Here is a 24,168-nt window from a genome sequence, read left to right as displayed (position 1 = left end):
GATGTGACTTCTCCGGCTTTTAAAGATTTTTGTCCGACGGTAGATTTTATGTTGTTTTTTTTTACCAGACAGAGGAGCGTAGAATCATCACGAGTTCAATGTAAATAAGTTCCTTATATATACTTATTAGTACCGGGTTGTTCAATATAACATATTAAGTTCTTTATATACTTTCATTACCAGTTCAATACAACATTTTGTATTTACATGAGTTCATAGTATGGTGGATGAACGTTTAATTGTGATGTGTTCGCCATGTGTTCGCACGACTGGAGTGATACAGTGACCCTTATGGAATAATTTCTTTAAAACTTCTTTGTGAGTATTTTAAACGCAGATTCAGATAACTGATAGAAGTAAATATGTCATTATTTGTCATTATTTGCTCCGTAAATGAACATTTAATGTGTAAACTAATTTAGTTCGTTGCATGGAGTTATTAAGTGTGCCACAATGTGTCACAAGGACACTGTGTAAAACCAAACTGATAATAATTCGCGTTTCAATGTTTTAATGGCGCGTTTCAACGTTTGTTGACGTTTGTATTTGATACGCGTGTATTCAAGAATTTAAAATATATGTGTAACACGTAATTGTCTAAAATAGGCGAAATCTGTAGTGACATCAATAGTCGAGTGGTAGTGCTTTAGACACTGCTTCAAAAGGTCGAAGAATCAAAAAGAAGGGAATAATTTTATAACTGTTTGTATTGCTATTATATTTTTCTAAAGTGTAATACTATTAACAGTGTGATAAAGAATACATTTTAATGCCATTTAAACAAAGAAATCAGCGAACAAGTCAACCATAGACGTATTTGTTAATTAGGTCTCGTATTTATTAACTAAATTATATTTTCTTCTTGTATAAACCGTTGATCCGAGAACACTTACATCAATCGATAAATAAGCATATGAAATCGACACATGTACAGAACAAAATGTAGTTTCTACATGATGATGTTAACATACCATATACCAACTTAACACATCAACAAAACATAAAGACAAATGGTCCGAACAAAACATAAAGACAAATGGTCCGAGCAAAACATAAAGACAAATGGTCCGAACAAAACTATGTTTCCACATGACAATATAAAGTAAGTTAAAATACACAACCACTCGAAAAATGCACATACATGCATCAAATGTTCATAACAATCCCAATAGAAAAAATAAAGATATTAAGCGGAAATTTGTTTTGTTTTTCTACTTTTTATAAAAAGTGACCATCCTCTATACCCAAATGGTCCCAGATGGATAAACACACTTGGTATACATGTAAGTTACTTAACCAAACAGTTCAGATACAAATACTCCTATCATATTCAAGTTATTATTCATAAACAGTTTGTTTTCAATTCTTAGTACTTTTACCCTAACCCGCCAAGCCCACAAAGCACGTCCATGCAAGGTTTTCATATGAGCAACATACATACAAAATGTCAATGAGTTTGATGAAACTGCGCATCTCACAGTCTGGTCAGGAGATAAATTATGAGACCACGAAACCTTGCGTGATTTTATAGCGGTCAGCGCTGCTCCTGACAAGCTCCAGGCGGGGCTTGAGCGACGCTGCCGAAAGGCCGTAAGACCCATGATCGCATGACGCGGCTCTGAAAGTGCGATTTTAATGTGTAAAAAGATAACTGTGGGTAAATTCTACATATTTCGATGTTGAAGAAATACACTGATTGTAAGCCATGTGAGGAAACAGGATGTAATATCCCGTAGTATAATTTGTATTTATGAAAACAATTGTGTGGTTTAAGTATAATTATGCGCACTTAATAACTCACGTTTCATGAGGTGGACATACAAAGAACAAATGAAAAACAACCTTTGTTTTCAATTTCATTATTTCAAAAAGTTTTTTTTCTAACTTTATTTTAAAGTCGAGATATACGCCGAGTATCTTTTTGAAATATATTTCTTGCTGGTGTATTGGCAGAATAAAATTTGGAACAAACGGCATAGAAACGAACCAAGGCTAAACCTATTGTCCTTTCCGGTTACACATGTAAGGTATATATAAAAGCAAAACAATATAGATTTATAACTTCTTTTTTACACCCCTTTATAAAATCAGGGCAAATATACCGAGATCAAACGGAATGTGTGGCAAACGGACCCACAGACTGTCAGACAGACGGACAGACAAATTATACAAGTACATGTTTAAATCATACAATGGCAGCAAATAGAAAATAAACATAATACAATCGATAAAAATGTACAAGTGAAAATCACCTTCGGAAAGGTAACTGTGATAGTAAATCATTAGGGTTAGCATATTATGGAAAACAAACAGTAATGATACATCAGAAAAGACCGGATTGTTGAATCACTACATTACTAAGTGCTCCTTCTTCTTCCTTCATGGAGTACAGAAAGCAGGGCGAACTGACCAGGATTCATCAGAACTTTTCAAATGCATAACGATCAGTAAATTAAATAATTAAACAGTTGAACACCAACAAAACACTTGTGGCATAAGGGAAAAAACTAATGTAAACTGTAAACAATATAATTGAAGAGTACCAACACTTGAACATTATTTTTTAAATCTCTGACAATGTCATTGTGATGTTCACGACTTTAAAAAAAATCAAATGCACTTTCAATAATTACTTTTTTTTAATTACTTAATTAAAAAACTTAAAGTGTGTCGATTAGGACTTGATACATTTTTGTTATCATGAACAATGGCAGTAACTTGATACAGTTTGAGTGTACAAATGAGGTGAGTATGTTATATGTTTGATTTTTATATATATATAATTCAGATGGTATTAAATACATACAAGTGTTTGATGAATTTCTTCTTAAAGGCAATGATAATGTATGGCATTGCATTATGTTTATCTTAACCTATGTGCAACAATAGTTTACTATTTGGGAATATATTAGAATTTACATTACAAAAAGTTAAGCATTTTGTACTTAGTATGATAGGTAAATGAGGATACTAGTTCACAATTGCATAAAATTACCAGTACCGTAACTCAATTTCTCAACTGTCACTCGGCAGTTTCTTTTGAGATGTAACAACATGTCAATGAAATGTGTTTATACAGTTAATTTTATTTCTCGACCGTCACTTGTCAGTTTGTTTTGTCATATCAAAACTTTTCAGTGTAACTTGCATCGCATTTAGAATGCTATTGAAAATTTGATCTGTAGAATTTTTTGTTCAATGCCTATCACTGACATCGACTTGTTTTTCAAATGCTTGCAATACCTTGACCAGATGTCAACATTGTATTCATATCATGACAAACAAGGAATATATGCTGATCATGACCATTCTCTTTACTCTTTCTAAAATTTTCTTGATATATTTTGATTTTGCTTGTAAAAGATCTAACTGTAGCTTGCTTTTCCTGACTTCTTACCACTAGTTCTGCTACTCTTGCTTGACATTGGTCCATCACTTGTTTCTCAGAGTGCTGAATGCAGATTTAAGGTTAGTATGCATTTCCTGCAATAATTCTTTGACCTGGTCAGAACTTCTGGTCACTTCTGCCTGTAGACTGGACTCATGCTTGATCATGGTCTCCATTTTATTCTCCAAAGCAATAAATCCATCTGAAATACGCTTGCAACAATTATTTATTTCTTCCATCTTTATTTGAGAACCTACATTTTAATACATGGGTCTTTTATGTTCCCAATGAGAAAACTGAATGGAAGGTGGTAATAACTTTTCTGGTGCATACTGCTTTTGCACACATTCTTCTATTGTATACAAGTGCTTACACTGTCTGTGGCTGGTGATGGCACAGTGATGACAACACAGTTTGTCCTCTTCAATACAAAGGTAGCTTACTTTTTCCGGATAGATGATTCGGACAGATGGTCAGTTTCTGTATCATTTGAGCCACATCTGACGGTGGCGCTTCTTCAACTTTCGATAATCTATGATCCTTGCTTGCCTTTGATGTCATGTGCCAGTTTCCACAGCCTTCGCAAAACTGATCATCACAATCCAAACAATAGAAAACTGCACATATCTCCTTCTTGTTGCACAAACATGATGCACATTAGCTAAAGAAACTTCAGCGTACAGCTTACTTAGTATTGACATATAAAGTCGCGCCAGTAAAAAGTCATAAAAAGCGACATTTAAAGTTATGGTAGCAGAACTAGGTACACATAAGTCCGTCGTAGACTTTTTTTCGTTATTGGCTCTGAATTCATCGCTGCTATTAAAAGTCATTTTTTAGTTAAGCAGTGCGTTATATTGTATATTGTTTCCTTACCATCTTATAACACACACAGTTCTTAAATAATGTTTACCTATGAATTGTGTATTTTTACAAAGACCTTGGAAAGGGAGACAATTTTGTAGATCAGCATTCCCGGTAAGAAAACACTTAATCCGTAAATCCGACCCAATAGGTTATAGGATAACATCAGTTCAGAGATTTGACTTAGCGGTATTTAATTTGTCTTTTTCTGGCATACATCAATGACCTGCCAGAAACTGTCAAAAGTAAGACAAGGTTATTTGTGGATGACGTCTACCTAACAATTAAGGGACAGACAGCCGCAACACAACTACAAGAGGACTTACAGAGACTTGAAGGCTGGGAGCGGGACTGCGCTATATAGTTTAACCCGGGCAAGTGTGAGCTGCTAAGAATCACCCGTAAAAAGAACCCCACCATCTTCCAATATACCCTTCATGATAAAACCCTAAAATCCGCTGAAACTGCTAAGTACCTTGGAGTAACTATTTCAAACGATTTAAACTGAACCTGTCATTAGCTGGTTGTACAATCGCCTTTTATTTTAAGTTGGTCAGGATGAAAATGAATTGATCACAGGTAGAAAAGTCTGTCTTTTTATTTGATGTGTCTCATTCTGCTTTAGACGATGTATGTTGGTTTTCCACAGGACTGTGAGGATTATATAGCCCAGACGGAAGTGATGGGGTATGAAGAGGCCCTAGTCAACGTCGGGGGTGGAAGGTAACGTGTACAATTACATGTTTGTTCCCACAAGTTTACCTGATTCTAAACGATTAGTATTCCAAGTTGTGATTACTACCATTTTTGCTGCACATATTATTATTGTCCCCTACCGGTGAAACCGGAGGGGACTTATGGTTTGCGCTGTGTTTGTCAGTCTGTCTGTCAGTCTGTCAGTCTGTCAGTCCGTCACACTTTTCTTGATCCTGCGATAACTTAAAAAAGTTCTTCATATTTTTTCATGAAACTTGATAAATGGACAAATGGCAATATGGAGATTATGCACGTAAATTCATTTTGTTATAACGTCAAAAATTGTGGTTGCTATGGCAACAAATGTAAAACAAATACTGACAATGGTGAAGTTTCACTGGTAGGGGACCATATTGCTTGGCAATATGTTGATTGAAATGATTATTCACAAATATCCTCCACTCATTCCCAGCAAAGGTAGGGATGATGCCCGTTAAATGGGCATGTCTCAGTCATGATAATAAAGAAACCGCGACATCGAATACCGAGGTAGTTGAATTTCACGCGCCTCGATTTCCGCCCTTGATTTCATAAAATTGTGTTTTATAAGACAGATAAAAATGGCAGATGTGCGCAAAAGCTCGCGATGTATATGCAACACCGTGGAATAGGCGGACCGGATATGGGAGCGTATCAAAAGACACGTACCGGAAATGAGGCGAGACAGAAAAGTATTGGGGTTGAATGAAAAGTATTGTGTGCGTATTAAATAATCTTTTATAAGCTATTAAATAATTTTCCATGTGCAGTGATTTCAATTACGTAGATATAACTTCAAATATAGACTTTTTATTCTTAAATATATCTCGATAAAGCTTCTTCTTTTCTGCAGGGTTCGATTATTTAAATTGTTTCTTGTTGACAATGCTACTTTCTATAAATATTTGACAACAATAGATCCGACTTACAGCTCAATTTACGACCAGTACCACCTTACTAATTGTATTCAAATCTACCTCGTGTGTTCAACGCTATTTAAAAGAATGTGGCAAATATCTGCAGACGCTAGATAAAATATATACGCAAACTTGGTATTCGCAGGTCGGCTATTCTCGCGGCATTGCGTTCATGCCCCCTGGCTTTTGTTTACAAACAAGCATTTGGAAGATTTATAAGTAGGTCACTTATTTAATCTGCAAGAAAACGTCTCACGCTGCCAATATCAATCTTATTCATTCTTATTCATTTTATGTCCAAAAATTTGCCATTTAACTTCTTCACGTTTTCGATTTTTAATGCGTACGTCTGCTTGCAGGTGCTTGGCTCATCCATTATTATTATTGTTAAATATTTTTGGTTGCGCACTACTTATTTTTAGTGATTGTTCTGGTCAAACTTAAACAATATTCAAATGTTAAGCCCCGTCACACCGGACTGGCGTCCTTATGGCGACCTAAGACTGTGTTTCTGGAAATTTCTGATTGTCGTAGTAAGGACGCCAATGACTTTCGGTAAAAATGCTGTTTTTCGCCTTCCCGTCACACCAGCGTCCTTGTTTATGGCGTTCTGCGCGTCCTCACTGGCGTCCTTAATACTTCCCTGGCGACCTTACCGCGTTCGTACTGCGTCCTTACGGCGACCAAAGCCGACCATACGGCGCCCTGAGCGGCGTCCTTGGCGTTCTTACTGCGTTCTTATTGCGACCATAGTCGTTCTGAGGGCGCAATAGACGTACAAAGGACGTACTAATGTCGCAATAAGGTCGCCGTACGGTCGCCTTGCAGTCAATTATCAGTCAATTATCATTTTCTGTGGGTTTGAGCGGCGACCACACGACGTCCATGGCTACCTTACAGGCGACCCTATCAAGTCCTTACTACGACTACTGCGTCTCTACGGCGTCCCTACCACGTCCTTAACAGAACGCCGTAAAACTGCCGGACTTCGGCGACTATTTGAACATGTTCAAAGTGGTCGCCGTGGGCTCGCGTTCTAATCAATTTTCGGCGTTCTCACTGCGTCCTCTTGCGTCCTTACTGCGTCCTTCCGGCGTCTATGGCGTCCACACTGCGACCTGGGTCGCCGTAAGGACGCAGTAAGGACGCCAGTCCGTTGTGACGGGGGTATAACGAGTTTGATTGATTTTTAAAGAAAAAATCGAAACAGAGGTAGAAAACTACCTTGAAATTTGTTTCATTAAATTAAAATTATTTAAAATTATAAAACTAAATTGATTGTAGCTTTCGCGGGTATTTCAGATCTTTTTTTACTAATGTTTGATTAAGTTTGTGTACTATCTATCATATTTAAAGCAGAAATACCCGATGTCATTATAAATGAGAATGGTGGAAAGTTTATATTGTTGTTGTGACTACAGTTCCGATTTGTTGAAAGAAAATAAGTATAACTGAAATGCAGTAATGTAAAATGTGATTACATATTGAATCATTTATCCGATATATTATTAGCATGATATTTAGACCTTTCCTTTAGTACAGCGAGAATACCGTGTCGCAGGCTATATGTACCTACAATAAACTCGTGATAAAGCCAACAGTCTTTCTAAGCTGTCAGCGTTTTGATATCTTGATACACATATGAACAATAAGGAATCCTCAAATAATGCATATGTCGCCGAAGGACTTTGCGAAAACATGCAAAAATCATCCAATATATGAGCATTCTTCTAAGAAAACAGATCTTAATGCATGTTCGTAAAGTGTCGTCCCAGATAAGCCTGTGCATTTATGATTCCCTGCCTGCGAATCAGGGAAATAATTTCCACCTGGATTGGATTTCTTTTAGAAGAGACTCCCATTAAAAGAACAATTCATTAAGAGCGGAAAATGTCGTTCCTGATTAGCATGTGCGGACTGCACAGGCTAATCTGGAACGACATTTTACGCACATACAATAAGCCCCGTTTTAACAAAAGGAAGCTCATGTAGCAATATGTCAGACTGCGGTTCCTGCGGTACGACCCGGGCGACTACTTCCAACCACACCTGGATGGCGCGTACGTGCGAGACAACGGGGAGCGGAGCTACATCACCGTCCAACTCTATCTCAACCAGGTCAGCGGCGTGAGGTCATTTGAGTCTCGTCATGGGATAACTGGGCTTAGTGCTCGTGCGTTAAGCGTCGTCCCAGATTAGCCTGTGCAGTCATGTTTGTTTTTATAAAAAGTATCTTCTTAGCTTTACGCACATGCATTGAGCCCAATTTACCTAATGATCAATTGTTTTCATAAATAAATGTTCACCGTCTGATTTTAAACAAGACTGGTCAGCTCAGCAACATATCGTTGATTGATGATTCATAGTGGCAAACGTGTGTGCGCTCCCATGGTGATCGAGCCTTCGGTTTATGGTCAACGAAAAATAGAAAACATCGGTCTTCGTAAGTAAAACAGTAATTTATTTCTGCATTTCCTTTTCAGGGTTTTAAAGGTGGGGGTACAACATTCATGAGCCATTCATGCGATAATAAGGTGGAAATGGTGCCCAAAACAGGTATAATAAAAAATATTATTTAAGCCTATCGTGTACACTTTCATCTAATTATTACAAGAAATAATGCATACAGCTTATTTTCTTATTGTTTGCTATTTAGCAGGATTCTTATTTGAACAAGTCAAACTTAACTAATATCGAAATTGATCTCTTCAAAGAGTTGTCCCCCTTGTTTCGTTGGCTTCAGATATGAAGACATTATCTTAGGCATTTTAATCGTTCAATGCATAAGTTACTAAAAGTAGATTTTTACGGTATACTATTTAGGTGTTCTGCCTTTTGACTATACTATTAAAATAAGAAAAGAAAAACATTACAAAAGAAAAAATATGGAAAGGTACAAAACAGAAAGAAGAAATAAAGTAAGATAGTACACATTAAGTATGATCCACAGTTAGGCAATATTTCAGGTTTACCTAATTAACATTATCGCGGTCGATGTTTGCAGGCAGTGTCCTAGTGTTCTAGCACGACATCGAGCACGAGGGTACCAGACTGGTGGAGGGCCGGAAGTACACTATGAGAACTGACGTCATGTATTCCGCACAGAAGACGGAGACGCAGTCTCCGCCAAACATGTCCGGACCGACGGATATGTCCTGTACAATTGTGTTAGGTCCGGCGTGTCAATCTAATTTACAAGACCGATTGTCCGGAGACAAAGAGAACATTTTCGTTTGTCGATATGCGTTCATGGCTCTGGAAGTTGTACGCGTTGTAAATATAGCGATAGTGGCTTTGGGAAGCGGACAACGACAACGAGCTAGGCATGGTATTGTTATGTGCATGGGGAGTTAGAGGGTTAGGGTAAGGGTTAGGGTTAGGGGTCGGGTTTGGGTTAGGGTTAGCCTTAACCCATACCTTAACCCTAACCCGACCCGTAATCCTTACCCTAACCTAACCATAACACAGGGTTATCTCCCCTATACCATGCCTCGCTCGTTGTAATTGTCCTCTTCCCTCTTTATGCACGTCTTTTTCCGTAACAACACTCTTTCTGCTGACGCAGTTTCCCGAGGGCATCTGATTCTATTATTTTACGTTGCGTTTCACACATGTCGCAAACGTAATTTAAATATGGCGGACAATAATTAGATAATTACGTTGCTCGGCGAAAATTAGAAAAACAATATGACGGAAATCATATAATAAGGATGGATTAATCAAAAGCGTGTGCCATTCAAATTTTAAATTTAACGAGAATGGTCCAACGCTTAACTGGAAATCTTGATTTGCTAGCAGACAACATCTACAGTAGTATGGATAAACTTGAAAATTCTCTAGAAAATAAATAAGTGCATAAAATGGCTGGTGTGATTGACAAACGTATTAACACCGAGATTAAAAAAACTCAGAAAAGTGTGATGATAAAATACAAGACCTAAAGCGTGATTTTCGCCAGGATATCGCCGAAGCAAAAATTAACTCAATTTCTGATGTCACACAAAATAATGTACATTCTGTAGTCAATTACGACAACAAAAGGGACTGTAAATTGTGATAAAGGGCTTACCCTTCCATGATGGCGAAAACCTTAATTCTAAAGGAAACTCACTGATTAGTGAGGGCTTAGGAATCAAATCAATCACTGTTTTTAACACCTTCAGAAGTCTAGTAATGTCGGTTATGGAATAGTCATCGCTACTCTTGGAAGATAATCCTTAACGCTAAAAGCAAATTAAAAGACGCCAAAAATTATGGCAAAGTGTTCATTTACAAAGATCAGACAAACGAGGAGAGGTCTATGAGCAGAAATTTGAAAACTATAGTAAATGTGTTACAAGAAAATGGTTGTAACATCTCGCTTCATGGAGACCGGGTAGTCGAAAGTAGCCAACGATCTTCAAGAGGTGGTGATTCGCGATACCGTGGTTCCTATAGAAATGGTGATAAGCATAGTTCAGTGTCTGATTACTCGCGAAATGACCATTCGAGTGGTGCATATTATCAAAATCATACAAATGACAGAAACTTTTCTTTTTCAAATAGTGATCGTTGTTACAATAGAGACCATCGTGATTCTTTTACAGGAAGAAGCAGAAATTATAGAGGCTCTCGCGATTCTTCTCCAGCACAGTACAGATACCAAAACAGATCAGGAAGTCACAGAAATGACAGATACTATAACGATAAACGTTTTTAGGTTAAGTGTGGATTCTGGAATGTTCGTGGGTGGAGTTCATGCAATACATCAGATAATCATGTTCTTAGACAAAATTGTATTACTTTTCTTGATTATGATATATTAAGAATTGCTGAAACACATTTACTAGGAAATGCAAGCATTGAGGTTGATAATTATACATTTTTTAAACATAATAGAAAAGATATTCATAAAAATGCCAAGCATGGCTCTGGCGGTGTAGGTTTTCTTATTAGAAATAGTCTTTTGTCAGAATTTGATGTAACAATAGTAAATAATTATGTTGATGGTATTTTATGGTAAGAATTTAAACACAAGCAAGAAAATTTTAATATTTTACATGTTTTTGTTACCTTCCACCTGAAAACTCTTCTCGATATTCAGATTGCACCACTTTTTATTACGAATTGTTACAAAATATTTATGAGTATCAACGTAGGAGTTTATTATCTGTCTGCGGAGATTTTAACAGCCGATGTGGTGAAATTGATGATTTTATTGCTGGAGTGGATAATATTGAACCACGCAATGTTGTTGATTTTTATACAAACTCATATGGAGACCATTTAATACAGTTCCTTATTGATTGTAATATGTGTATTTTGAATGGACGAAACTACTCTGTAAATGATTTTACATCTGTGTCAGTAAAAGGATGCTCCGTAGTAGACTATTGTCTTGTAAACCATGAGTACTTGCATCACTTTACTGACTTTAATGTAAATCGTACGTCAAACTTATTAATGAAATAGATGTGAGAAATGTATTACCTAGAAATATACCAGATCATTCTGTGTTAAATTGGAATTTGAATATTGACATCCGATTGCAGTCAACTCCCAGCTCAAGTGAACCAGAAGTATGTGCTCCAGGTTTTGATAAATTCAATTTAAAGAGTATTCCTGGTAACTTTCTAGCTAGTGACGATGTCACTATACAGATTAATTCAGTTATTAATAACCTTGAGCAGGGTCTAAGGTAACAATCTGATCTTGATATTGCTTATGATGGTTGGTGTAAAATCGTTCAAGCTGAAATGTATGGGAAGTTGAGTTTTAAAACTATTTACCCAAGTGATGATGTAAAGTTATTAAATAGCAGACGTAAACCATGGTGGAACCAAGAATGAACTGATAGTTGGAAAAGTCTATGTGCGGCTGAGCACAGGTGGTTGACATGTTATAATAGAGCTATTGAGATAACTCAAGAATACTCTGTTTTGCGTAAATGGTTTGATAGATTGGTGCAAAGTACAAAATGATATTTAAACTGATTTAGAGAATAATGATAATCGATTTTGGAAAACTATTGGTAAAACTGGTATCGGCTCAAATCATAAAAAATGTATTCCAATGCAGATAGTTTTAGATGACGGTAGTTTATCCAATGATGTTAAGCTTGTATTAAATAAATGGAAAACTGATTTCAGTTCACTACTTAATAGTAATAGTATTACAGATTTAAATGATTTTGATTATTCAAATTTGAGAACCAACTCTGTTTACAATGTTGATTTAGATGCTGATATAAGTATATTTAAAGTTTTTAAAGCTGTAGAAAAGGCTAAATTAGGAAAGGCATCTGGAATTTACTGTAATCCTACAGAAGTTTAAACAATGATGTTTCTATAATAGTTTTACATAGTATTTTCAATGTTTGTTTTCAACCGGTTGTGCACCACATGTTTGGTCAAAGAGTATTATAAACCCTATTCGGGTTCAAAAGATCCCAAAGACCCCATGTCATATCGTGGGATAGCTCTTGCTCCTACTATGTACAAGATGTACAGCAGTATTTTAAACGTACGAATTGTTAAGTGGACTGAAAGTTGTGGTCTAATTGTTGACGAGCAGAATGGCTTTCGTAAAAAGCGTAGTACTGTCGACCATATATCGAGTCTCACTAATATAATTGATACAAGGAAAAAGAACAAACAATCTACATTTTGTGCATTCATCGATTTTCGTAAAGCGTTCGACTCTGTTAATAGACCAATTCTTTGGCGTAAGCTAGATTAATGTGGCATGTCAACCAAGATGCTCTCTTGAGTTATGGCCCTTTATAAAGATGTATCAGCTTGTGTACGAGTAAATGGTATGTGTACTGATTGGTTTAATGTGAAAACTGTTGCAAGATAATGATGGTCGTTGTCTACGATACTTTTTAATTTGTTTATTAATGACCTTGCAATTATGTTAAAAAGTTTGCATAAAGGGATTGAAATTGACGATGAAAATATTTGCATATTATTATACGCTGATGACATTGTATTGATTGCTAAGAATGAGAACGATTTGCAAGATATGTTAACAATGCTAAATACATGGTGTGTGAGAAATGAAATGGGCATTAATTTTAGTAAAAGTAATGTAGTACACTTTAGGCCAAATTCATTTCCAAGGTCAAACTTTGTTTTTAGTTGTGGAGATTGTAAAATTGAATATGCTAGTAAATATATGTATCTTGGTTTAACCCTGACCGAACATCTAGATTATAATATTACAGCTAAGATGGTAGCTCAGTGCGCTGGTCGTTCCTTAGGGCTACTAATTGCTAATTACAAATCATTCGGTGGTCCATCCTATGATGTATATACAAAGCTAACCAATTCTTGTGTTGTACCAGTAATTACATATGCTTCGTCCGTGTGGGGTGTTCAAACTTTTTCATGTATAAATGCTATTCACCAAAGAGCTATGAGGTTCTACCTTGGTACTGGTAAATATACACCCAATGTTGCGGTGCAAGGTGATATGGGTTGGAAACCAATTATTATAGATCAGTGGAATAAGATAAGCTATGTTCTATGGATTTGAATATGTATTTAATGCTACCTTTTGATAAAAATAAGATGCTAAATGATGTATTTGCAGCACTAATTAATAGTCATATTGCTCAGTGGCAAACTGATTTGAATAGAGACTCGGGTGTAAATGGCTCAAACCATTATAAACTCAGAACATATAGATTATTTAAGAATAGTTACGATACGGAGCTTTATTGTAAACTATAAATGCCATTCTGTCATAGGTCTGCATTGTCTAAATTTAGATGTGGTGTAGCACCAATTAGAATTAAAACAGGTCGTTAAATTAACTTACCAGTGTCTGAAAGAACATGTCCTTTTTGTAAGGACTTAGTAGAGACGGAAATGCATGTTTTACTTGTATGCCCTTTATATAATCAAATACAAAATGTTATTTACCAGAAAGCTCAGTTTTTAGATATGAATGATAATGCTAAATTTGTATTTATGTTTGCTCACCCAGACATTGTTAGGGTCCTCGCCAAATCCTGCTGTGATATATTGAAACTGAGAAATAACACGTTATATAGTAAAAATTTTAGTGGGTAGATATTTTAATAATGATAAGATTTTTATTGTAAATATATATTTTACATGTATATAAAACATGTCCACTGTATGATTTCTAGATTTCAAATAGATGATATAAATTGACTTGACATACTTGTTTAAATAACAAGTTTTAGTGTTACTGTTATATTTTTATAAGCTATACTATAAATTAGTTGTTGCGGTTTTATCAAACCAATATATCTAAAGATTTCAAGATGCTCTGCTAGATTGTTGAACACTGGCTATGTTTCTTAGCATAATCTTACTTTCAACTATTATGATGTGTGTTTTAGTATGTTTTAATGTTTTATAGTCTCTTATAATTCTTATAGAATGTCTGTATACATGTATCTGTAAATATGTGTATATGGATGAGACTGTAATAAATATATATATATATATTCAACAGTTAAGAATGCGTTTAAGATGCAAATAACATATTTTTCGTAGAAATGTATGTTTTGAATGTCATTAAACGAGAGTTTGTAAATTGGAGTCTACTGACGAAGAAAAATACATCTAACAAAATTATACTTTGAAAATGAAACGACAAACATGGTTTGATTTATACGTTTGTGGATATGTGTATAATCAGATTCATGTGCATATTTTGCTTTATTTTGGTTGTCACTATACATTTACTGTTATGGCATGTTATTGCAATGGTATTTTAAATGATACCATATTACATATATTAATTGATCTTAGTTCAAACTGAAATACATCAATTACTCTCAAGTATGTACAGTATGTTAATAGGTGTAAATATTTTTCCCAAACTGAAACTTAAACGATTAATTTACCAAAACTTGTGTTTTGCGCATTTTTGCCCTTTGAATTAAACAGTTGTTAAAATGTCCTTTGTATATGTACTTTTACATGCCTCTATGCCCTCCTGGGTAAAACAGTTATAATTTAGGCGTGTAAAATTTACAACTGGCCTTTACATGTGTGCTGCTCGCAGGTCTATCTGTCCTGTACATTTTGACTGTCTTTCGCCGTGTCTGTGTAATTATCTAACGAATGCTGGTCCAAATCCATTACGGCCTAGTCGCTCAACAATATAATCATAAATCCTATTATTAAACGATATTAATTTGTGTGGTTGTAATCGAAATTGTAATTTATAGTCATGATAATTGTCAATCGCACCGTCATGGCCTTGATCCCAAGCAATGAAACCGATTTTTTGTACTATTTTATTTTGTAGCGGGTAGGTCCTGAAAACAATAGGAGGTCCTGTATTTTTTCAAAGTTTACAGGACCTTCTGGTCCTGTTAAAATTTGACTAGTTTGGCGGAGACTGGAGACGTTCTGACGTCCGCCACCGTTGCGGGTGAAAGTATTGCGTTCACTGTGGTCGTTATGAGTGCTAAAGGAACTTTTATCGCTATCGTATCTGTTGTTGGTGCTTAACGCACTTTAGTGTCAGTATTGCCATCGCTTTAGTGAATACCGAGATAATAACAGTTGTAATTATCTTTCTATCGTTTGTTTATTAATTGTATAAGGTACATTTCAGCGCAGTTGTCGTCGTTGTCCGTTCATGTTTTGCTTTTAAGTAATTCTGCAGTGAACAGTCAACTCAACATCTTTTTTTAATTACAAATGTTTTGACACAAAATATATTACGTTTATATATTTTTTCAGGACAACACTTGAAAGGCCGCACTCATTACTGTCAGTTGGTGTACTTTTCGTGCATTTTATATATTATATAATTTATTGTTTGGGTTCATCATAAACCGATGCGTGTTGGATTATTTTCAAAAGTGCAAAGTAACGTTTAGTATCGATATCTCGGATATTGCCCAGAGAAATGCGTCGGGAACATGTATACAGATTACTTATATAAAATTGCGCACAAGTCTTTCAGTTTTACCGTTTGTTAAAGTGGCGTTTACGAGTTGTTTTATGACAATAAAGTATTATAATAGTGCAGTGACTTCTCAGGATTTTAAGGGTTTTTTTGTCCGACGGTAGGGTTTGTGTTGTTGTTTTTTTGCCATACAGAAGAGCGTAGCATCACGAGTTCAATGTATATAAATTCCTTATATATGCTTATTACTAGTTCAATACCACATAAGTTCCTTATATATGCTTATTCAGGTTCTATAAAACTTAAGTTCCTTATATATTTTCATTATCAGTTCAATAATACGTTTTGTACTAACATGAGTTCGTGGTGTGGTTGAACGTCATATTATGATTTGTTAACCGTTTTTTGCGCATTATTGGAATTATGAAGGAACCCTGGTGAAGTGGAGTAGTTTCTTTAAAACTTCTTCGTGAGTATTTTCATTAGGGATTGAGCTTACTGAGAGAAGTAAATAAGAGTTTACAAGTTTATTGTCTAATCCATGACATGTAAAATATATACAAATACAATATAATATGATAAACATGCATGGCCAATCTTTACAGATTTGTAATAGAATTTTAAAAAAATGTAACAAATTGACAAATAACTATTCTTATCATATTAAAAGTATTGATTTCTATGACATATCATAAAAAACCAGATTGCTATTGCTAACCTTTGATAAAACAATTGCCATAAAAATAATACAAATACCTAAATACTGAGTATTATAGATCGATCAAGGCATTAGTAATGCGCATATTAAAAAAGAAAACATATTTTAAAAGAGCAAATACCAGCTAGAATTAGCAACTACTAGTCGGTGGATTGGTTGGCAATGACCTTCTGTATTAAACAGAACAGAACAGAAATTTTTATTACGACTTGTACATAGTACATCGTCAGTCAAAACAATGTAATAATAAACAAATCGAAGGGTCATGTGATAAGAAAGAGAATATACAGTTGTAAAAGTTGTACATACTACCTGACATAATACATGACAGTGGTGGGTAAACACACACAATATGAAAAGAAAGAGAGTATACAGTTGTAAAAGTAGTACATACTATCTAACATAGTACATGACATTGGTGGGTAAACACAAAACAATTAATACAGGAAACACTCGAAATATTTTCAAAGTGTGTGTGCAACAGAGCGGCAAACAGCTATTAGCATTTATGTGAAATAAACATACATCAACAAATGCTATGTGTATAATAATTATTAAATTATAATAGAAAGAAATAGCTCACGAACTTTGTATGGCACAAATTTGGCGCCAAATTTAACATTCAGACAGTAAATTGCAATTGGTTATCTTACATATATTATGCACAAATATATTAAATAAGTGAGTACATTAGATATGTTACATAACATAACTACAATAACGCAGTTTCTTATCCAGTATGAATACAAGTAAATTTACACTTCTTGCGTAAATATAAGTACACAAACCATTAAAATAAACAAACAAACAAAATCATACATTATCAAACCAGCGGAACATAATTTCAGCTGGTGGTATTCGTATAATGTATATTTTATTATATACATACAATTATACAAAAAAATAGACAAGCACAAAATCAAAACCGTGTACCATTACAATTCAGTTGGACGTATTCGTATTTTGAAAAACATTCAATATAGACTTCCTAATTAAAAGAGCTTCTTTCACAAAAACAGCTAACTTAATAACTTCTTCTTTAGAACATGTTTTCATTAGGTTTAGAAATGTATATACTGATGGTCGCTTGAAATAATAAGTTTTTATGTATTTTCTTCTGATATCGTTATAAAAAGGGTATATTAACATAAAATGGTATTCGTCTTCAATATCACGTGAGTTACAAAATGTACAATATCTATCTTCCCTAGCTATGCGATTATTACTAAACCTACCCGTTTGAATTCTCAATGGATGACTTGAAATTCTTAATCCACAGAAGTAAAATCTGAGACTTTTTGGTAAGACATCTAAATATTTTTCATATTCAAACGATATTTTAAACTCTGTGTACAATAATAAAACTGGACTTTCAAGTGTGCGCAACCAATCTTGTTTAAAACAATCTATGACTCAGCATTTAAATTCACTGAGAAATGTCTTTTTGTTAACAAATTGGTGATTTCCAAACACGTATGAAAATCCATAATTATTAAGGAGATTTTTTACATTGGTTATCCAATTTCTCTTTCTTACAGTCTTTAAGAGCTTCATTATAAACAACACTTAATATAATATTATCAGTGTCTTTAATTTTAAACCAAAACTTACATATTCTGATGTATCTGTGGATATAGAGTGGATATCTGCCAAGTTCACCATAAACTGCAGCAGAACACGTATTGCTTCTTGCTCTTAATAATCATTTTAAAAATTTAAGATGGATTCTTTCTAGTTCTTTGGATTTCGTATATCCCCAAAACTCCACAAGTAAAGTTAAGTATTGGTATTACAAATGCATCGAATAGTTGACACTAAGTTTTGGGCGAGAGATCAAAGTCGTTACATTTGCAGAAAAGAACATTTAAAGCGTTTAAGGCCTTTCCATTGACATATTCAATGTTTTTACAAAAGTTCCCTGTGTAATTAAAAACAGTACCTAGATAGTTAAAATCATCTTCAACTTCGATTGGCTGGCTATTATAGGTCCATTTTTCATTTGCTTATATCGCCCTGCGTTTTCGGAAAACCATTATTTTAGTTTTTGTGACATTTACAGTTAGACCACATGTGCAACAATATGAAAACAAAAGATCTAAATGCCTTTCAGTTTCCTAAAGGGTTTTACCTATAATAGCCATATCATCGGCGAATAACAACAAAATCACAATAATGTCATCAATACTTAAGCCTGCGTTAATGTCATACTGCAAATAAAGCTCTAAATCTTCAACAAATAATGAAAACAAAATGGGTGACATCGCCTCTCTTTGCCGTAAACCAACAGCGTAGTTGAAATATTCAGAATAAGAACAAACCTTCACACAAGATTTTACTTTTTGATACATGTCTTTAACAATTCTAAGTACTTTACCATCAATACCTGTTTTATACATTTTTAGCCAAAGTACATTTCTATAAATAGAATCAAAACATTTCATCATGCCAACGTAAATTACATAGAGCCTCGTATTTTCATTAAGATATTTTTGAACAAGAGAATGTAAAATAAAAATTGGGTCTACTGTTGAACGCCCTTTGCGAAATCCGAATTGAGCATCCAAAACACTGTTATTGCCCGTACACAATTTCTCAATTCGTTTATTTAGTACAGTAGTAAATAGCTTGGACAAACAACTTACAAGCGTAATACCACGATAATTGTTCACCTCGGTTTTATCACCTTTTTTATGTAGTGGTATTATTAAACCTTCCATCCAGCTTTCTGGGTAGTATCCTGAATTTAAAAACCCGTTAAAAATATCACAGATATTAATACATTCCATAAAATAATCGTTTAATAACTGGTCATTGCCTGGAGCTTTATTACGCTTGAGCGATTTAACTGCAGTGTAAATTTCACTGACGGTAATAGGCTGGTAAAGTTCATTATTACAACCAATTAAATTATTAAAATCGTGACGTGTACAAAAATATTCTGCTTTTTTCATTATAACAGTTAGATAGATCATTACTTAAATTGGAAAAGTATTCTTTGAATTAAAGTTAAAATATATGTTCAGATAAGAAACATTACATTATCGACAGTGATAAAATATATGTCTTTTAAGACAAGAAGCAGTTAATATTCAATATGTCCTTATCAATATCCTGAATTATATATATTGACCAAAAGACTCCAGTAAAAAAAGATAAAAAATATTTATACATCACCCTGACAGTATTAGCCACTTCTTATTTGCAAAGAGGGGTAACACAGATCTTGATACAGCAACAGTTTGCTGTCACCAAGCACTATAGATTTGTCTCCCTTATAACAAGTATAGCGAAAGATATATATATATATATATATATATATATATATATATATATATATATATATATATATATATATATATATATATATATATATATATATAAATATATATATTAGATGCTAACTAAATAATAATTTATATTATGCAGCCATGGCATATCCTTATAGAACTATATACACATAGTTAACTGTACAACAAATTATTCCTAGATTTTAAAAGTAAATATGTCATTATTTATTCCGTTAATTAAAAATAAATGTGCAATTTAATTAAGTTCGTGGCGTGGAGTAAATTGTGTCACAAATAGTTAAAGGACAATAGGTAAAACTAGTGTGATAACAATGCGCGTTTCAATGTTTAAATTGTGCGTTTCAATCTGAATTTTGTCTGTCACTATTTTATAAGAAAATAACAGCAAGTTTTTTATTCATGCGCATGCAAATAAATCCTACAGTCTTTATTATAAATATACCATGTAATTTTACATTAATTTTACACTGTACTGTAGTATATATAAATACAAAAATATATACACCAACTATATCAATAAGCGTCATTCTTCTCTCCATAACTTTGGAAACAATCATATACTGTATAGGCATAGCATCATTAACCTATTTTATCCATCAATGCTTGTTTCCTTAAAATAATAAGGGTAGGGCATGAGATTGAAAGGATTTTTAATGTGTCAGTTTAGTTTTTATCCCTCTTAGATAAATGAGTTTTACATACTCTAGTCCATTCCAAACTAAGTTTTTTATGTGAATAGAACGGAGATTTTATCCAGGTTTGAAAAGGTTTTAACGGGGATTTTATCCAACCCTGCAAAATCGTACGGGGAAGTATCCGCATCGTCGAATTTCATGAACGGGGTTAAACTAGTTATCAAATAGGAAAAGTTATCAACCACGTGATCAACAACTTTGTTCAAATCCCATCCCATTACACCGGATACCGTATTTATCACGACTGATAGTGTTTCCAAGGTAGGGTGACAATACAAAGGAGTCGCATTAATAAGGATTAAACTATGCCTTTAAAGGGGCCTTTTCACAGATTTTGGCATGTTTTGAAGTTTGTCATAAAATGCTTTATATTGATAAATGTAAACATTAGATATAAAAAGCTCCAGTAAAAAAAATCAAGAATAAAATAAAAAAGGTAACCCTCGGCAGGGCTCGAACCACTGACCCCTGGAGTCTTGAGGTAAAAGTACTACCCTCTTACACCACTCGGCCATCCTTCCGCATACAATGCCTGATGTATTTTATACTTTATATAAGCAATCCCCGTAGTTTCACAGAATAATACGACAACACCAGAACTCTCCAAATTATTAAATCGTTTCGCGTTGCAACGCTTTATAATTTTCGGGTTTTGAAATCGTCAAAAGATTTATATAATGGTTATTTTAAAGCATGGTTAATGTTCAGTATTACAATTTACTCACAAATATCATAACTAAAACGTAAATTTGCGAATCTGAAACATTTTTTTCAAGTTTGTCAATTTACCCAAACGTGAAAAGGCCCCTTTAAAAGCAGATGATACGCGCTCTGAGAAAAGGGTGTTTAATGCGAGCGTAAAATGTCGTCCCAGATTAGCCTGTGTAGTCCGCACAGGCTGATCAGGGACGACATTTTCTGCTCTTATGATATTCTTTGTTTAAAGAAAGTCTCTTTTTCTAAAAAATACAGTTACGGTGGAAAGTGTCGTCTCTTATTTAGCTGTGCTTTGCTAATCTGGGACGACACTTTACGCACCTGCATTTAACCCACTTTTCGTAAGACCTAGGCACACATACAGTTCGATGTCGAAAGCCACTTTGACACCAAGTAACACGCCGGTATATATCTTTCAGCAAATAAAGTAAATCAAATGCACGCTATCTCCGACTTAGTGTTATATAATGTATAAAGTGCAGCATATTGAAATATGGCCGTGCTTCGTGAAAATGGGGTTACATGCATGTGCGTTAAAGCTGTCCGCACAGGCTAATCAAGGTTGACACTTTCCGCTTTTATGATATTTTATGATATGTTTAGCCTGTGCGGACTGCGGACACTTAACGCACAAACCCTTAATCACATAGCACGGCTCAACTAAGTTTGAACTCGTACTGACGCTACTTATCTCTCCGTCTAGCAGCGATCTTACATTTATTGAACACTGCGAAACATATACATAATTATTATATAAATTAATTTTATTTATGAGACAGATTATGAAAAGTCGCTGTCGAATCTGTCGAATCTGTTGTTGTTGCTTAACGCACTTTGGTGTCATTATTGCCATCGCTTTAGTCCATACGAAGATAATTACTTTTTCTATCGTCTGTTTATGAATTGTATAACCTACATTTTACCGCAGTTGTCATCGTTTTCCGTTTAAGTTTTTTATGTTTTGCTTTAAAGTAATTCTGCCATGAACAAGTCAAAGCAAAATCTTTTTTTTTAATTACAAATGTTTGGGCAAAAAATGCTACGTTTTTATATGGATTCAGGACAACACTTGAAAGGAAGGACTCACCACTGTCAGCTGATGTACTTTTCGTGCATTTTATTCTATGTTGTAATTTATTGTTTGGGTTTATCATAAACCGTTGCGTGTTGTAATATTTAAAGTGCGAAGAAACATTTAGTATCGATGTCTCAGATATTGCTCAGAGAAATGCGTCGGGAACATGCATACATATTACTTATATAAACTTGCGCACAAGTCTTTCAATTTTACCGTTTGTTAAAGTGGTGTTTACGAGTTTTTTATGACAATAAAGTTTTATAATTTAGCTGTGACTTCTCCGGTTTAAAAAGGGTTTTGTCCGACGGTAGTGTTTGTGTTGTTTTTTGCCAGACAGAAGAGGATAGCATGATCACGAGTTTAATGTAAATAAGTTCCTTATATACTAGTATGCTTTTTACTAGTCCAATAAAACTTAAGTTCCTTATATACTCTCATTACTTTGTACGTACATGAGATGTGGTTGAACGTCATATTATGACTTGATTACCGTGTGTTCGCATGGATGGAGAGATGAAGGAACCCTGGTGGAGTGGAGTATTTTCTTTAAAACTTCCTCGTGAGTATTTTCATTAGGGATTGAGCTTACTGAGAGAAGTAAATATGTCATTATTTGTTCCGTTAATTAAAATTAAATGTGTAAACTAATTAAGTTCGTGGCGTGGAGTAAATTGTGTCACAGTTAAACTAACCTGATAACAATGAGCATTTCAATGTTTAAATTGTGCGTTTCAATTAGAATTTTTTCAATCACTATTTTGTACAGAAAAAGAAGCAAGTTTTTTATTCGCGCGCATGCAAATAAATCCTACAGTCTTTATTATAAATATATAAAGTAGTTTTACTTTAATTTTACACTGTTGTATATACAAATACACAAATATATACAACAGCTATATCAATGCGTCATTAAAATAATATGGTTAGGGTATACGATTTGAGAGGATTTTTAATGTCTCATCTTTTATCCCTATTAGATAAGCGAGTTTTACAAACTCGAGTTCATTCCGGACTAATTTTATTATGTAAATAGAACTGAACGTTTGTACGGGTTTAAAAAGATTTTAACAGGGATTTTATCCAACCCAGCAAAAATCGTTAACGGGGGAAGAATTCGCATCGTCTAATTTCATGAACGGGGTTAAACCGACCGGGAATGGTTTACAACTTTGTTCAAATCCCATCTCATTACACCGAATACCGTATTTATCTCGACTGATAGGGTTTCTAAAGAAGGGTGACAATACAAAGGCGTCGCATTAATAAGGATTAAACGACGCATTTACATCAAATTAGACGCGCTCTGAGAATATGGTGTTTAATCCATGTGCGTAAAATGTCGTCCCAGATGAGCGTGTGTAATCCGCACAGGCTTATCAGGGACGACATTTTCCGCACTTAGGATATTCTTTGTTTAAAGAAAGTCTCTTCTTCTCAAAAATACTGTTACAGCGGAAAGTGTCGTTCTTTATTTGCCTGTGCTGTGCTAATCTGGGACGACACTTTACGTACATGCATAAAACCCCCTTTCGTCAGAGCACGGCTCAAATACAGTACCTCGTATATTTTTGAACTACACAATTCGGTATCCATCTATCGGCAAATATAGTTAATAAAATGCACGCTATCTGCGACCTCGTGTTACAAAATATATGAAGGGCGGAATATTGAAATTGGATCGTGCTCTGTGAAAAGGGGGTTTAATGCATGTGCGTAAAGTGTCGTCCCAGATTAGCATGTGCTGTCCGCACAGGCTAATCGGGGACAACACTATCCGCTTGCATGATATTTTTCGTTTCAAGAAAGTATCTTCTTAGCAAAAATCAAGTTTAGGCTATTTCGCATCACACTCGAGGCTCCGCCTCTCGTGTG

At 34.5% G+C, this 24,168-nt stretch overlaps 1 protein-coding gene and 1 pseudogene across 2 annotated transcripts in view; both read left to right on the top strand.

Annotated features, from left to right (window-relative positions):
- The first annotated feature begins 4,473 nt into the window (after positions 1-4,473).
- On the top strand, positions 4,474-11,455 carry LOC127878598 (uncharacterized; annotated as a pseudogene).
- A 4,665-nt stretch (positions 11,456-16,120) lies between these two features.
- The window catches only part of LOC127880195 (beta-1,3-galactosyltransferase 5-like), a 42,947-nt gene continuing 34,899 nt past the window's right edge, over positions 16,121-24,168 (top strand). The window contains exon 1 of one of the 2 annotated variants that reach the window (XM_052427473.1): positions 16,121-16,249. The gene's annotated coding sequence lies outside the window, so the exon portion shown is untranslated. Of the gene's footprint in view, positions 16,250-22,758; positions 22,856-24,168 lie in introns of those variants that run through there. The other variant, XM_052427472.1, reaches the window with a different exon arrangement.

This window comes from Dreissena polymorpha, chromosome 4, assembly GCF_020536995.1.
Source record: "Dreissena polymorpha isolate Duluth1 chromosome 4, UMN_Dpol_1.0, whole genome shotgun sequence".
Classification (NCBI taxonomy): Eukaryota; Metazoa; Mollusca; class Bivalvia; order Myida; family Dreissenidae; genus Dreissena; species Dreissena polymorpha.
The sequence above is the reverse complement of the archived record's forward strand: the minus strand, read 5'-3'. Positions and strand labels throughout refer to the sequence as shown.